Consider the following 16,969-nt stretch of genomic DNA (forward strand, 5'->3'; position numbering starts at 1 on the left):
TGTGATTATTTATTATGAATGGCTTGATGTGCTTTATTAACCACAGGAAATAGAAAATGTTTATTATTTCTAACATTTTTAACAAAATATTTATATTTTGGAAGAAGAATCAAATAGGAAAACATTCAAGCTATATCACAGAATTATAGAATGGCTTGGGTTGGAAGAGACCTTATAGTTCCAACACTCCCTACCACTACATCAGATTGCTCAAAACCCCATCCAGCCTGGCCTTGAACACTTCCAGGGATGGGGCATCCACAACGTCTCTGGGCAACCTGGTTCGGTGTCTCACCACCCTCACAGTAAAGAATGTGCAACAGTATTTTTCCAAGTTAAGTTAAAACCTTTATGGATCTCTGGTTGGACTGACTAATCAAAGGGTAGGTTACTAGTTGGATGCAGTACTGCAGGTGGGTACTCACAAGAATGGAGTAGAGGGGCAGAATTGCCTCCCTCAAATTGCTGGTCACGCTTCTATTGGTGCAGCGCAGGATGTGCTTGGCTTTCTAGGCTGTGAGTGCACATTTCTGTCTCATGTTGAGCTTCTCATCCACCAACACCCCCAAGTCCTTCTCCTCAGGGCTGCTCTCCATCTGTTCTCCGCCCAACCTGTATTTGTGCCTAGGATTGCCATGACCCAGGTGCAGGAACTTACACATGGCCTTGTTGAACTTCATGAGGTTCGCACAGGCCCACCTGTCAAGCCTGTCCAGCTCCCTCTGGATGGCACCCCTTCCCTCCAGCATGTCGACCGTGCCACACAGCGTGGTGTCATCAGCAAACTAGCTGTGGGTACATTCAGTCCCACTGTCCATGTTGCTATCTGTTTGATATTGTCCAGGAACTCCTTGTTCATCCATGCAGGCCTCCTGGTGTTTTTGCCTGACTTCCTCTTTGTCAGGATGCATCACTCCTGAGCTTGGAGGAGGTGATCCGTGAATATTAACCACCTTTCTTGGGCCCCTCTTCCCTTCAAGGCTTTATTCCATGGTAGTCTACCAAGCAGATCCCTGAAGAGGCCAAGTCTGCTCTCCTGAAGTCCAGGGTAGTGAAATTGCTGTGCACCCTCCTCACTGCCCTATATAATAACTTTCTACTCATGTGAACTGGAAACATCTCAATCTTTGCAACAGAGACAGTTATTAATTAACACCACTAATTTTCTAGACTTGTTCAGACTACACTGTTGTTTAAACATCCTCAGGACCCAGTAAGAATTAAAAATGAGCACGTTATGACTTGTCAGTTACACAAACATGACTTTCAGCTACCGGGAAAGCCTTTGAGCTAACATAAATACTCACCGCATTCCTACAGACCACAAACCACATGGTGAGTCGCCTCCACTTGAAATAAAAAAGGCAGCAGAATTGGATGTAACTAGTCATATGCTTTTTCACTGCTTAAATTATAACATCTTAATAAACAAGAGGAAAAGCAGAGATATTGCAAAGTGGTCAACACACATTTGTGCATAAACCTTTGTGCCTACGCATTTACGCAAATACGATCAGCATTTGTTTTTCCATGAGCGTCACTTCTTCCCTGCATTGTTCTAGTTAATTCCTCCATTATTTTCTAAGATAAATAAGTAGTAGGAAATGAAACAAATAATAGAGGAGAGAAAGACTGTCTAATTAAATCTACCTCCTCCCTGGTACTCCATCACACTCTCAGAAAATATTTTCTGAAAATCCATTTGTTACAGATATCTCCTCCTCTCCAGCTAATACACACATAGCTTATTCTGCTCTTGAAACACTTTAGTCTTAATATATTAACTGGTTCACACTGGAAAATTTGTCTGGATCCATTCACGTAGGTTAGAAATGGCAGAGATCCAAGCACAAATCCTTACAGCACTCTGAAGAGTGTTCTTATTGGGATAAGAGATCTTTTTTTTTTTTTTTTGGCTAGCCATTTCTTAACCTACCCTTTCTTTTTCTTGGATGCTGCTCCTGCACTGTGTGTATGAAGACAAAGAAGCCTGTAAGAGATCATTTATACTACCTGCAAACTCAGGTGCACTGGACCACAGAATGTTCCTCTGAGTCATTTCCTCTGCACTGCCCTGAGAAATAAAGCTTCATCTCCTTCTTGTCTGCTTCATTCTCTTTACTACCAAAAAAGTATAGTAATTTGTTGGTCTATAATCAATCAAGCATTTGGAATCCATGGTGTTAGAAGCTACATAAACAAGGATGAAAAGAAAATTCTTGCTCTAGAAAGACTGATCTGAGAACTATGCATGCCAAATTGGAAGACGCTAATGGAATAGACTGATGCACCATTTTTGATGTCTTCCCTTGCTTTGTTTGCTATGGAAAACAGGGAATAGTTTCAGTTCACTAGCAGGCAAGCTGCAGAGAGTCACAACAGAGGTAAATCTTGTGGTAGACTTGAAGAAGGCTGTGTGCATGTCTGTGGAGAGCACAGAAAAAGTAGAAGTATATTTGCAGGAATTGTATGCAATTGCCATAAATTTATGATGACAAAGGTATTGCCCTGCAAGTGACAAAGGCTGACGTAGCTTAAAGACCAGATGATGAAGAGCCACAAAGATGTAAGATCCATTCAAGCCCAGAGGCCCCATAAGTGCGTACCATTAAGACATAGTAATGGAAGCAGAGAGGTGGCTGCCCGTTTCTGTAGCTGCTTGCAACTCCACAGCTCAAGGAACCGGGTTTCCATTTGCACTTGGATCGATTAAGGAGCACTGTGGAAAGCTCAAGCTGCTCTCTGTAGAGCCATAACACAATACATCAGGTCGTCTACCCCCACATCCTGACAGGGTCAATGGCACAATAAAATCGAGTCACAGCTTTTCTAGCTCATCTCCTCTCCTCTCATTCCATCAAGGCATTCGCCTTCTAGAAACCATTCACGCAGGAACACTTACTTCTTGCTGCCCAGCACTTTTGCTATTGCAGGCATAAATCAGGGGCAGCTATTACACTCTGATCTCATGCTCCAGGGCTCTGGCAGCCCAGCCAGGACAGCAAACCAGGCGGCCTCCAGGACATCCCACCCAGCTGACTGCCAGGCTCTGTCCTCCCTTCCTGCCAGACCATCCGCTCCCCCAGCCTCTGCCTCCCCCCTTTTACTGCTACCACATGCAGGGAACTGTAACTGCTCAGCTGGTGTTTCCTTGGAGCAACAGTTTTTTCCTTGGAGGGGTTTATTTTTTTGGTATTACGGGGCAGGTCACAGAGCATGACTATCAAGAGGGCAGGAAATGGGGCACAGGCATAACCAATCCCCACGTGCAGGCAACATGAGAAAATGGCCATTGAGCATTCAAAGGAGAAAAGAATTAAATTGGATGCACTGCTTTCTGCTGCATGCCTCAGTAATGCCTTCCCAGGAGATGACAGGGGCCTACTTGACTGACAGCCAGAGGCGTGAGTTAATTCAGCATTGCTCGACAAAAAAACGTGGAAGATCTCATTAAAACAAGCAAACCCCAGCTTTTTTTTAAAGGTCCTTATGCAAAGGCTGCCTGGCAGAGGCTGTGCAGTGCCTCCACAGTAACTTCATACTGACCCCCACTGTTCAGGTACTGTGCATACAGATGGGCCTGGGACAGCCTGGGTTTCCTGTACACACAGAAGAGTTAAGGTACAGCACAGCTGCTGCTTCCTGAAGGTGCTGGCACTCGCTCCGCGGTGGAATTGCTCAGGATTCAGAGACACACAGCACATGGGCTGGAATACCTGAGGAAGTACTCTGATCAGGTTGCTGCATGCCAGGAAACCTGGGACAAACACGGGAAAAATTTAAAATCCACCTAGGAAAAGTTTTCAGGAAGGAGGAGAATGTGTCCAAGATAACCTAAATATGCAGTAACTGTAGCCTAAAAGAAGGCAACCTTCAGCCCCAGGACCCGAGGATCACTCAGCCCCTCGGGAAAGGACAGTGCCAATCTTTCCAGCTTCCAGCTCCGACAGTGTTTGCTGATCCCACTGATCTCTTTCACTCTGTCACTTCTCCATGGGACTCATTCACCCTTCCCCTAATTTCTCTCTCTCCTCACTCTGTTTATTCACCCTCCCAACCCACACAGGGCTCTGCCCATCCTGCATGCACCTCCTCCATCCCCTCCTTGTGGTCATCCATACACACCATTTCTGTCCTTTCTGAGACCTGAACATTTTTGTAATTTTCCACTGCACACAGATTACCACTTTTTTAACCCCCCACTTTCCCACTCTCACCTTCCCTAATCACTTTTCCCCCAGAACATAAGGAGCTTAATTTTCCCCCCTTTTTTCTGATTATGACTCCAGCAGCCACCGGCCTGGGTTGAGTCAGGGTCATTTCCACTTTCCTGTGGAAAATTCTACCCATCTCACATAAAAACTGGCAGGGAAAAGGCCTTTTGGCACCTCTGCCTCTCATTATAGTTCAGGTTTGCAAGTAAGGCTGACACTCCCCTACTTAGAGAACTTCCCTCTTTTCTTCTTCCCCATGTTGTTTTTTTTTTTTTCATAAATACCATTCTTGATGTTATTCTCCCTGTAGGGCAGTGAGTGACAAGCTTTAGCTGGGGTAAGCTTCAGCCACCAGGAATCACAATCAAAACATGTTTTTCTTTCTCTGTCTTTCTGGAAAACTATGGCAGAATGTGACAAACCTTAAACAAAGCTATTTTCAGCAGAGGGCTTTATCCCAGAAACCTTTTACTGAAACCGTACCAAGCGCTCCTCGCTGCCTGGGGCACCCCACGCTCCCCCAGCACCCAGGCAGCTGCTGACCATTTCCAGAGCTCTGACCTTTCAGCAAAAGTCTACCAGGGCTGGCATTTTGCCCCAGGATGAGTTGTGATACCAAGGCTGGAGCGAAATGAGGGGGAGACCCTTAAAGGTAAAGAGAAGGACTCTTTATCTAAAGCTGGAAGGTGTCATCATGTTTTTTTAGTGACTGCTAGGTGCTGGTAAGGTTTTAGCGACAGGAGGAGCAGCAGGTATACCAGTCTATAACTTCCTTTCTGAAGACAAGTTTATAAAATAAAGAGAGTGAAAGGTTGCCAATATGTGAATCTGGATTGTGAGTATCAGCTCAATCATTCCCGGAAATATGTTTCTTTTTTTTTGACCTAATTTCTTACAGGATCAGATCTCGCTCTGTGTTTTGCAGAAGGTACCTGTAGGAAGAGCTCAGCCTGCTGTCTCTCTGGTGTGAGTTTGGGATTATGTTGCATTTTGGTGAGCTCAAGGTCAGCAGGCAGGCTATGCTGGAGCCCGCAGGCTCCCTACTAAAAGAGAGACTCGTGCTGCACTGCAGAGCTGTTTAGCAAGGTCAGTTTGTTCAAGTAAAGGTCTCTTTTACAAAAAGATTATTTGCAACACAGGCAATCACAAATGTTTTCTGCAAACCAATTTATCATAAAAGTTCATGTCTGCAGGTATATTTGTTTCCAGTAGTTTAAATGTAATAAATACTAGGATGTTAAATCACAGTAAAAGAAAAGGAAAATTTCTACCAACAGCATGTGTCAGCTGCTTAACTGGAAGCCCAAAGGAGGAGAATAGCTCACTGAACTTCAAATAAAACCAAAATGCAGGCTGGGAGGATTTACATCGAGTAAAGAGAAATACAATGCACATATGAAAAGTAGCAAGCCTATTTCCTGTCTGAAATTTTTTAATAATATTTCTGTAATATGACTGAACTTAAATTTAGACATCTGTTTAGACAGATTACTTAGCACCTTGGCACAGATGTTCTGTGTTTTTTATTATAGTGCTTTAATTAAAGAACATTCGTCAGCATTCACTCAGCACAGTTAAGTGCCACTTCGACTAGGGCTGCGCGGGGAATGAGTTGTGTGTGCCATTTGTAACAGCAGCTTTAAATCAGGTGGTGATGGCAAATGATAGCCACACAGCCAGGCACAACCTTTTATGCCACTTCTGAGTGGAGAAGGAGGTCAGGAGGGGTCTGGCACCCCCACATCTGTGCAGCAGATGCCACCCCCTGCTGTCCCAGTGTCCCCTACAGCTCTGCCCAGTTGCCTCCTCCTGCTGCTTTCTACTCCCTTCCCACTGGCTCCCCAGCAACAAGTGTGCTTTACCAGTATGGGGTTTTCAAAGTTAAAAGTAGAGGCAAGGGGAAAAGGTGACATAAAATATGTCTTAGCTAAGCAAGTTAATTGGGGGTAATTTAGGTTGGATTCCAGAAAAACTACAGAACGCTACCCAGGGAGGGTACGGCACAGTCCTTCAAAAATATGTGCCAGGTGATGTAGTGCAAAAATAAATTCTTAAACACTGTGAACCAGGGATAAAAGTTTACAAGTTTAATTCCACATCCCTGCAAAGGATTTCTGGCAATTCAGTGTATTCATCTCACAAACGTCTCGCATCAGCCTCTTGCAGGTGCAGCATGCCTTCTACCCCAGGCTCTGCCTGCCAGAGACCTGCAGAAATGTGCTGGGTGGGTTTGATTTGTAGAGAGCCTATAATTTGCTTCCTATCTCTTTTTAAACCCATTACATCCCTAACAATGGAAGCTGTCAGTTGAAGTGATTTTGTCAGCCAAATTTGAGAGACTGCACATTTTATGACCATTAAAGTTTCCTGTAACTTCTCACTTGAATTTTTCCATGTCTAAGAACATGAGTTTTTTTCATTTGTCAAATTCCAAAATAAGCATCAGTGGTGATAAGAACTTGTCAGCTCAACAGGAAAAGAACTGGGGATTTGTCCCCTGGGTTATTTCTATTCTTTTAATCTAATGAATGTTTAGTATAAAAAGCATAGACAATCTATGTTGTTAAGTTACACTCACACTGTCTCTTTTGGTGCCAGGGTTTGGTTTGCATTACCCACAGAGGCAGTTCTTCAGCAGTTGGAGGAGAAATGTGTTCCCCAAAGCTTAATTTCACCCCAGCAGTCACGATACTTTTCTGGATCAGGTGCACACTTGTTTCAGGCCAAGAGGGTGCAGATCCTCAAACTCCCCTAAGGCACAGTCTCACCTTCAGCAGAAATTGCCCAGCTGGGTCGAAGTGGGGAGCAGGCTTATGGCAGCCTGAAGCTGCTGTGTCAGCTTTCGCTACCCCTACATGTTTTAAGTAGACATATCCACACGTTTCTGCTCGCCCGACACAGTGCTGTGGTGGCAGGCAGGTAGCTCACCCACCAAGCAGGGAGAGGAGCCAGATAACATGTACCTTGAGGTCCACCCTGACAGGTGGGATCCCAAGTAATTTCAGTAAATTCATAATTTCTTCTGAAATTCACTCTTGGTTGGACACTTCCTTGCCATTTGTGGTTTTTTAAACTGCTGTCAGTAGCTAACCATGAAGGACAGCAGCCTGGCCTTTTCCTCTGTGCTAAGGAGAGCACAAAGCAGAGACTTGGCCAAGAAGCACGGTGCTCCCTAGTCATTCTGCTGGGGCACCCTAGGGTAACTCACTGGGCAACACACACTAGCTCCTTTTAGCATTGTTTCTTAAATCAGTTTTGTGAGTCTCTTTCTGCATGTGTCCTTTCCCTTTACTTTTGTGAAGGTTTTTTCTGTCCTATTTTATATCAGTACAGAAATACAGTATGATAATTCTGCTTATATACACTTTGTTTCTTGTTCTATGCTGATATAACAGGAAAAGAATTGAATTACTATGATGGCTTAGTCTATGTTCTGGTTTTGAAGACGTTAAGAAATGTAGGAGACTGTATTTTGGAATGCATTTCTCATACTTTGATCTCTACCCTGCTGTCCGTAAAAGACTTTCTGGATGAAAGGTGAAACCCTGCATTCCCTGCTTCAGATGCTGCTATTTACCTTTCATAATTACATGAAACAACAAGCTGGATAAATATTTTTCCATGAGGAAGGGATGAGAGAAAGATGGAAAGAACAACATGTGACAGGTCTCAGTGAGTTCACTTAATGTATTACTGGGAGGCATTCAAATACTTCAGTAAGAAACGCAGGCCAAGAGGAGACAAGGACGGAGGTAAGAAGCATTGAGTGTTCATGACAGAAAGAGCTGGTTTGAAATTACTAGAAAAACTGAAGTTACCTCTTGATTTTGTGGGTACAGCTACTTAAAATAGGGTTTGACAGGACCCAGTCTTCAGTTAAACATCATTGTGGCTGTATGTTAAGATGCCATATTGCAAGTATAGATAGTTTCTCATCAAAATGTCATGTTAAAAAACCAAAATAGATAAGAGACCATTTCGTGCCTAATGCAGCTGAGGAACCTGATCCTACAGGAAGGCAGCCACTCTGCAAAATAATTCACAGCTCAGTCATTTGTCATTTTTAAAAATTCAAATTCTCTGAGACTGGTGTCATGTTTCTGATGGACTTACAGCAGAGCAGTACGTTGCCCTCCTTTCAGATGCCAGGCCTGTGACCCCTCCTGCCTCCCAGATGTAACCGCTCCATCAGCTGCACCCCCCCAGACTACATGCTGTTGCACACTGGCATAAGATGATGCAAGCAGAATACACATATTTGTTTTGAGTGAATTTCCTCATCCCTTTAGAAAGCTGAAGAAAAAAATTTGATTAAAACAGTTTTGTTTGTTTGGGGATTTTTTTCCCTAAATTTAATCTCAATTTTATTTTGATATTTTCAAGGTGAAACAATTTCAAATTAAACAAAAATCAGAGCATTTCTCAAAATTACCTTGAATTGAAGGCTGAAGCTTGAAATAAAATATGTTATTCCACCCCCTTAGATGTTCTCTGTCTCAGAAATGGTCTGGAGCTGGCAGTTCAGATCAGTGCACTCAGCCACACAAACTTCTTTCCTATCACCCTCTCTCCTACGCTGCCTCACTGTAACCACCCCTGTGGTTTAGCAGATGAATCTTTGAGCCCAGGGAAGTGACAAAACCAGCATTAATCACCTGCAGGACAGGATTCTCTCTTTTTCCTTCACTCAGTGTCATCAGAAGCAAAGAAACCTTCTTCAAAAGAGTGAATCGCTGTTTTCTGCTCTCTTTAGGCTACTTTGTCAATGATGATGATTTGGTCCATGTTAGAGTTCATTTCATTTCTTCTGCTTTCTGGCTTAGTTTCAAAAGTCCTTTTAGGCCTTTATGCATTAACTTAAAGTCACAACATTTATAAGAGAAACCATTAAAAAAAAAATTGAAAAATCCCTCAGTAGTATTTGTAACTTAGAGAAGACAAAGACAATGGTCCCCTGAGTGAAAGTAGATCAAGGCACAGACAAAGCTCTTTCTGCCATCTCACTCCCAGAAATCAGTATGGTCAGTGAGCTAAATGGGGACAGATACTGGAAAAGACATGTGGGGCTGAGTTGTGTAAGCTTCATGGGTCAGGGAATTTACAGATCACCAAACCAAATGTCGATGTGCAGATTTGTGATCTCCTTTTTAACAAGCTGGGCTATAGGAGCAGACAAAGAATACAGCAGCCTGCAGTATTTTGGAGAGTTTTCTCCAGTGTGATTTAGTTATTCTTAGTATTAACATATAAACAGAAAAAAATACACATACATGCAAACAGCAACAAAGGCCTACGGGTGCTATTTAGCATCCCGATAGTGTTAGCAGCAATAGTTTATAAACTGCAAAATTGAAGTTGTTTCCAAAGAACAGTTCTGAAATTCTAGATACAGGCCTTCAGCAAACTGAAAGGCACAGAGATAGCTTTAGAAGTAATGAATTTCCCTCAGCAGCAGCAGAAGGTATCTCAGTGTGCCAACAGCATCATGGTCAGAGCCTGACCCCTGAAAGAAACAACAGGCTCCACAGCAGAAGAGTGGCTGAAAGTTACATGCAGTGGCTCATACACAATCCTAAAACTGACCCACATTTATTGAACAGATTTGTGTAATTGTAAAGGACAATTCTGAAAATTAATGTATTTTTATATATATATCTCAATATATTCCGCTTCACAAAAACAATGATGATCTGTTATGGAAAAAAGAAAAAAATAGGTTTAATTGACTTTCTTTTTAGAAAATATAATTTTGGAGCACTGATGCACAGAGGCACGAACGTGTACTTTAGTGTAGAATTCACTGTAAATGTGTAAGTAATCTTAGAAAAATTGGTGCTGAAAGAATTTTAGTTTGAAAATCAGTTTTTATGATGGTATGAATATATAGCTGGTTAGGGTTTTATATTAGAGCACAAATTAACTACTTAAAAAAAATAAAAAAGCCATGAGTTCATGCATACAGGGCCCACCAGCTGAGAGACAGAGAAGACCTTTGCTTGATCAGCTTACACCAAGTGGCCAAAAGAGAAATGTCCTTGAGAGCTGTACAAATACATATAAACAGAGCTGTGCCTATATAATCCCAGTCAGTCATTCACCGGTCACCGCAGGTGAAGAAAAGTACTAATTGGGATGTGAGACATTATCCTGCTGCATGGGTTCTGTCTGTTCATTATCCTGTAAAATCTACACTGGCTTCATGAAAGTCCCAGATTGTTATTTAACCAGCTGATTAGAATTGTTCCAGCTTTCCAGTATCTGAAAGGGGACCTACAAGAGAGCTGGAGAGGGGCTTTTTACAAGGGCTTGTAGAGATAGGACAAGGGGTAATTTCACTGAATTTCACTGAATTTTAGAGTTGGAAGGGACCATAGAGATCATCTAGTCCAACTCCCCTGCTGAAGCAGGATTGCCTAGAGCTAGAGCATGTTACTCAGGACTGCATCCAGGCGGGTCTTGAAAATCTCCAAGGAAGGGGACTCCACAACCTCCCTGGGCAGCCTGTTCCAGGGCTCTGTCACCCTCACCGTGAAGAAGTTTCTCCTCATATTTGAGTGGAACCTCTTATGTTCCAACTTGTGCCCACTGCCCCTCGTCCTCTTACTGGGAACCACTGAAAAGAGTCTGGCTCCCTCCTCCTTCAACCCTCCCTTTAGGTACTTGTAGGCGTTGATAAGGTCATTGATAATGGCGTCAAACCAGAAGATGGTAGATTTAGATTAGATATCAGGAAGAAATTTTTCCCTGTGAGGGTGGTGAGACCCTGGAGCAGGTTGCCCAGAGAAGCTGTGGGGGCTCCATCATGGCTGCCCACGGCGGGGGGGTTGGAAGGAGGCGATCGTTAAGGTCCCTCTCAATTCTACCCGTTCTGTGATCCTGCGGTTCTAGGACTCTACATGCAGCCAGCGTGTCACTGTTAACCTGTGAGGGGCTGACTCTTGCACTAAAAAGAAGAGGTGGCAGGGTTCGTTTGACCGGCTGCACCGAGTCCCGCCGCGGGCAGGCCGTGCGGCTGCTTCCGCCCCCGGGACCCGCCGCCCACCCGGCACTGCGCGGCGGCGGCTGCACAGCGCCCTCTGGCGGCCACCGCCGCCACCACCGCCTCCGCCTCCGCCCGGGGCTGGGGGGGGGACACCAGGGGCTGGAGGGGCCGCGGCCGCTTCCCCAAGCTTGTGTTTTGACACGAGGTGGGGAATTGTGCCGGTGAACGATTACCCGCCCGTCACCGACTGTGAGCTGCCACGCACCGGCTGGTACTGCTGGCCGACGGAAGCCGCTTTTAAAATAAGGGCTCCGAAGGACCGTGCAAACGCCCGCTGACCCGCTCTGGCTCTTCACTAGGAGACTCGTCTCCATCAGGCCTAAAAATCTCAGGATTTTGGCCCCAGCCCAGTCGCCCATCCCTATTCAAGTAACTCACGTCAGCCTGTAGCTAACTTCCTCCTCACCGGTAACCATTTCCCGTACCCCAGTGATCCCCGTCCAGAATCTGGCTGTGTGCGGTCCTGCTGGGCATCACTCACCGGGCCAGCAAAAACAAGGAGAAAGGACAACAGGAGCTGTGATGGAGAGACAACTTAGCAAAGGGTGTAGCATAGGGAATCAGCTGCCAGTTTGCAGGGGTAGTTTATCTCATGTCTCAGGTTAGTGTCCCTTCGTTAATGCCAAACAGGTACATCCATTCTCACCCAGGAATGAACGGAGAAGCATAAAATCTGTTCTGCCGGAAATCAAGGAAGATATGAAACTATGTTTTCTCTTTCACACAGTTTGCATTTATCTGACCAAATTCAAAGTCTGTCCTGCGTAGATCTGTGAACACCGTGTGTTTAAAGCTTTGTTTTCATCAGTTACAATTTACTGAGCTATTTGACAAATATTTGCATGAGCTGAAGCAACCTAAGCCTTAGGAGTGGTTCTCCAGAAGTACATCTTGGAAGTGGATCCTTCAGGTGGCAGAGCACACTCTGCAGCGTACCAACACCATCAATCCCAATGAAAATCCATGGACTGACTAGGCCTGGGTCAAGCCCTTGAGGTATATTTTATGAACACACCAGTCTGTGTCAGCACAGCAGCCAGTGGTACATGAGTTGGGAACAGGGCTGCATTATGTTGGAGACTGAATAACCTTTCAATAAGCACAAACTGTGTCCTTAAAACTGTAGACAAATTGAAATCAAAGCATGCATCCTACAGACTGTAGAATGAGAAATGAAACAGTAATAACCCCACAGTTTAACAGAACTGCCATAACAATCCCATAGGACACCTGTATTATCTGGATCTAGAACCAGACCACAGCTGAAGTTTCATCCCAGCCAACAGAGCCCATTTGTGATGTCTCCTAAACTGTTGTGAGATCCTCTGTTTCTTATCACTGTCTAGGAAAACAACTTCAATGCACCGTCCCCGTTCCCAGCCTCAGGGAGGGGAGGTGTGTGAAGCATGCTGCCCACCCCTAAAACATGGGAGTGAACCTTGGTGGGAACTAGCAGGATAAGTCTTGTTCAATAACATGCCTTCAGTGTGCTGACATCTGCTTTGTCCATCACAAGTTGACTGATAGTAAACTTTTTTTGCTCCCAGTAGTTCTGCCAAGCCATTTCCGACAATCCTGTACACTGTATACACTGAATCATATAGGTTGAGTAGTCACACAATAAACAAAACATGAATATTTGAATGGTTTTCCATTTAATTTCCAATTTTGTTTCTACACTAGAGGCTGAATATGCCAAACAGATCTCTGTAAATTCTTTCGTGCTTATAAAAATTATTCAAAGTTCAAGTTCCTGAAGCTGAAGAGCTTCAGCCAAAGTTGTGCAGCAGTATTCTGGACACTTAGTCTGCCTGAAGAATTTTTCCAGAGATTTCTTTCATATGGTCCTCATTTTTCCCCTGCACTTTTAATAACAAGCAATTTTTAATGGTTTCAGCTCATGAGTCTTGATGTATTTATACAACAACATAAAAGAGCTGCTCATCATCCAGTTTTGTTAGTGTCTCAGAGCTCTAATCTTGACCTAGTTTGTGAATGTTTTATTTATTGACAGCAGGCTACGCAAACAGCCTCATCTCAGAGGAATTCCAAACACAGTCTCAGTCCAGGAGGACACAACTTCTCCAGGGCATCCCCACCTCACCATTTACATTTTTGTCAGCTACTCCCTTCCTCCTGAAAGGTCTTTCAAGCCTCATTTTTCCTTGACAGTATTTCTATCTTTCTTTCATCGAGAAACACTGCCAATGACATATACTTACAATCAGTTCCTCCTTTCTCCTATGAACTATGATTACAAATCATGCACACAAATCTTGCAGTGCTCTTGGGAAGTGTCCATGATGGTATGACTCATTTCTCAGCTGAGATTGCAAATGCTTTGCAGGCTGGGGCTTTGCATTTTTCTCATCTTTCAATAAAACTAGCCTAGGAAAAGAGACAGTCTGGAGCATCAAGGAAGGAGTAGTGACAGAAACCCTGAAAGTAAGTTGAGTACATATCACTAGCTTCATCAAGATCCACACATAGCAATGTAAATTTGTTGCTCTGGCACTTCTAGTTTAGAGAACAGACAGTATTAAGCCCTTAATGTCAACATCTGAGAACATCCTTCAGCCAAAAGAGCAAAAAAACCCCGAACCAAGTAGAAGAAAAAAAACCCATGTAGAGCCACCGAATCGTAGTTGCATATAGAAAGAAACTAGCCATATATACCCTCTATGTCTTGCTATACCTTTACAAGAAGCACAGCTAGAGGGGTTTCCAGCAAATTCTGAATCTAGTTGGCCAGAAGGTATCTGCTTTCAAGATAGATAGCTGTAAAGCTGTTTGTCATATCAGAGTAATGTTGTACCAAACAGCCTGAGAAAACCAACATCAAATGAGAGCAAATAGAGACTTCTGCTGCAGGAGAAGTTATTTCAAGAACAAAAATAACAGGCTTTAAACAAAGCAAATTGATTCAGGAGAAGTGAAATACTTCTTTCTGGAACATGGCATGGGCATCCACAAGAGAGCTATGAAGTCCTACAGACTCCCTGGGGAGGCTTGGGTCACCACCCTGAGACCCCAGGAGGTGCTCAACCCCAGTGGTGCCCCAGAGCTGTTTCAGCTCTGAAAAACCTCCAGCAGGATACCACAGCTGCTACAAATTCCTGCAAGAAAAAAGAACCATATCATCAGATGGGCAGAGCTTGGGGGAGAGTGGAAAAAAGAAGACAGCTCCTAACCTCTCTACCCATCTCTCTAACCAGCCATGGTTATTTTGACTCTTGGCTTACCATGCAGCCTCAGAGCAGGTGCTGCCTCCCTTTGCCCACAATATATTTACAGATTGAATTTACTTTATTATTTTCTCATCATGTGCCCAAGGTCCACCTTCTGCCCAGCTCTTTGTCTCTGCCTCTCCCCCAGCTGTTACCTTCTCAGCATCTCATCAGCATACACTTTCAATTCCCTTTGAGACTATTTATAAAGTTGTAAAAGAACATAAATTCACATTTTTTCCTCAAAATATATTAGTGATTTGACTACTTTGCAGCATAGTAAAACTGGACTCACACAAAGAGGCTTTGAAAAGGTCAAATTCTGTGAATATCCAGTTTCTAACTACATTATATTCAGCTGTGCTTACACTCTTTTTGTGTTCATTTTGTCAGGCTATACTAATAAATGAGTTTGCTGATATTATTTATGGGATAGTAAATCTTATGTGCAAGAACATAAAGTTCATACTAATGAGCAGAAATCCATCACTGATCTGTATGTTCAGTCAAAACAAAAATAAATATCTGAGACTGTGAATACCAAATTCTTAATAAGTCCTGAAGATACACAATTTGAAGATTAAATTATTCATAAAATTTCCACTGACTTCAAATAATAAGTGTATTTGACAAATTCGTAACTCATTTGCAGTTAATTTGTAAATGGGAAAAGGTAAAAATTGCCATATATGTGATCTTGCAATTTATTTCAAATAATAACCTCCTACTTTTAATCAATTTAGACTCCTGAAAGTTTCCTAATGAAGCCCACTTCGATTTGTTTCAAGAAGATTTTATCACATTCCAAATTGATTTACACTGATATGATTTCCCTGCAGTCAGTGGAGCTAAACTGATTTATTCCTGATGAAGGTCTAGCCTGCAACAGGGTACTAAAACCCAAGAGATGGGTTGCACAGGAAGGGCTCACAGCTGGTGGTGCCCGTGGTGGTGTCCCTGGGGCAGGGGAGCTCTGGCTGGTCCTGCAGGTGTTTCCATCACACCCTAGGTCACTGCTCCTCTGCACACCCAGTGAAAGAAGGGGTTGTTGGGTGTAATCCTGACATGGCGTGGAGGTGACACAGTAGAATTCATTGCACCCATCTCTCATTTTATTTTGAGCATATGAGGGTCACAGGATGGGAATCTTGGATTTCTTTGTGCTCCGTCCCTTCAGAACAGTGAGATCTTGACCTTTGCAGTGAAGATGTCACTCCTGTAATACATCCAACATGTAATTTCTTCTTATCAGGCATTCAGTGAGGGAAGCTTTATTTTTATATAAAACTTTTTACAAAATCTTTACAATATCAGCAAATTAATGGAATTGGAAAGAGAGAGGGGAAAGTGAAGAACAGAAAGCAAAACCAGAAAGAGAAATGGAGAAATGAAATCCAGGGGAAAAATAACAGAGGAAAAAGAGACAATTAATAAATATAATTTAAGTATGACTTGAAGATCTTAGTGAATATAGTGGTACTGTGGTCATCAGCAGAAGGCTATAGCATTCAATTCAATAGGGATTGTCAGCTTTTGTGATTAAAGTCTCCTAGAAAAGAGTTTGTCATTAGATGTCTGCCCTTGTTCTGCCCCTACATCATCTTCTTTCTTATCCTCACAGCCGTCAGCCATGCTGCCATTCAGTTCTCTGGGGGTTTTTGTCCCCTCTTCTCTTCTGCTCTCTCCAGCCACATTTTTGCTTCTTTTACTGTCCCTATGGCTTGTGCATAGGTATAGCTTGCCCAGCCAGGGACCCTGCACCCCACAGCAGGAGGAGGTTTGCCTCTCCGGGACTCCCAGGTGATACTAAAGGGAGCAGAAGGACAGCTGTTAACACCCTCCCCACTTCCCCAGTTCTGTATAAACTGACCTCCAAAGAGAAGGGATGAATTTCTTCCGTCCCCTGGAGTTCCTCCTGTTGACTGCAACCCTTTCAGAGGCGAATGTGGGGACAGTAGTCAGGCACACAGTGCTCCCCACCACACCGTGCTGGGAAATTGTGGGAATCCCTTAGGGGTATACCCAGGAACCACTTCAGCCTGTCACCCTTGCTCTTTGTCTTGGATTTTATATAATTTTATATAAATTCTATATATAATTTTATATTAATTTTATATAAATAATAATCTGTGCTGTAAGCAGTCTTGAGAGATTGAAACCTCCTTTTAACCACGTGCTATGTCCCTCCACCCTCAATCTAAATGCACAAAATAAGGAGGGGGCCAGGAAGCACCGATGGCTGGGGTGGTCTGTGCAGCAGAGATCAGTGGTGGTGGCAGAAGCAGAATGCAGTTCTCCTGCCCTCCGCTGTCTATTTACTGAGATTGTCCCCCAGTAAAGCAAATAATTTATAGTTCTGCATATTGCTAAACCATTACAGCTCTGGGCTTTTGCTTTGAATCATGAAAGTAGCTCAGAGGGTTGAATCGATTCTATTAAATGACATATCATCAGACATCTTTTGTGCCAATGTTCTCTTCTCTTCC

Source organism: Calidris pugnax, unplaced genomic scaffold, assembly GCF_001431845.1.
Source record: "Calidris pugnax isolate Ruff unplaced genomic scaffold, ASM143184v1 scaffold41, whole genome shotgun sequence".
NCBI classification, from domain to species: domain Eukaryota; kingdom Metazoa; phylum Chordata; class Aves; order Charadriiformes; family Scolopacidae; genus Calidris; species Calidris pugnax.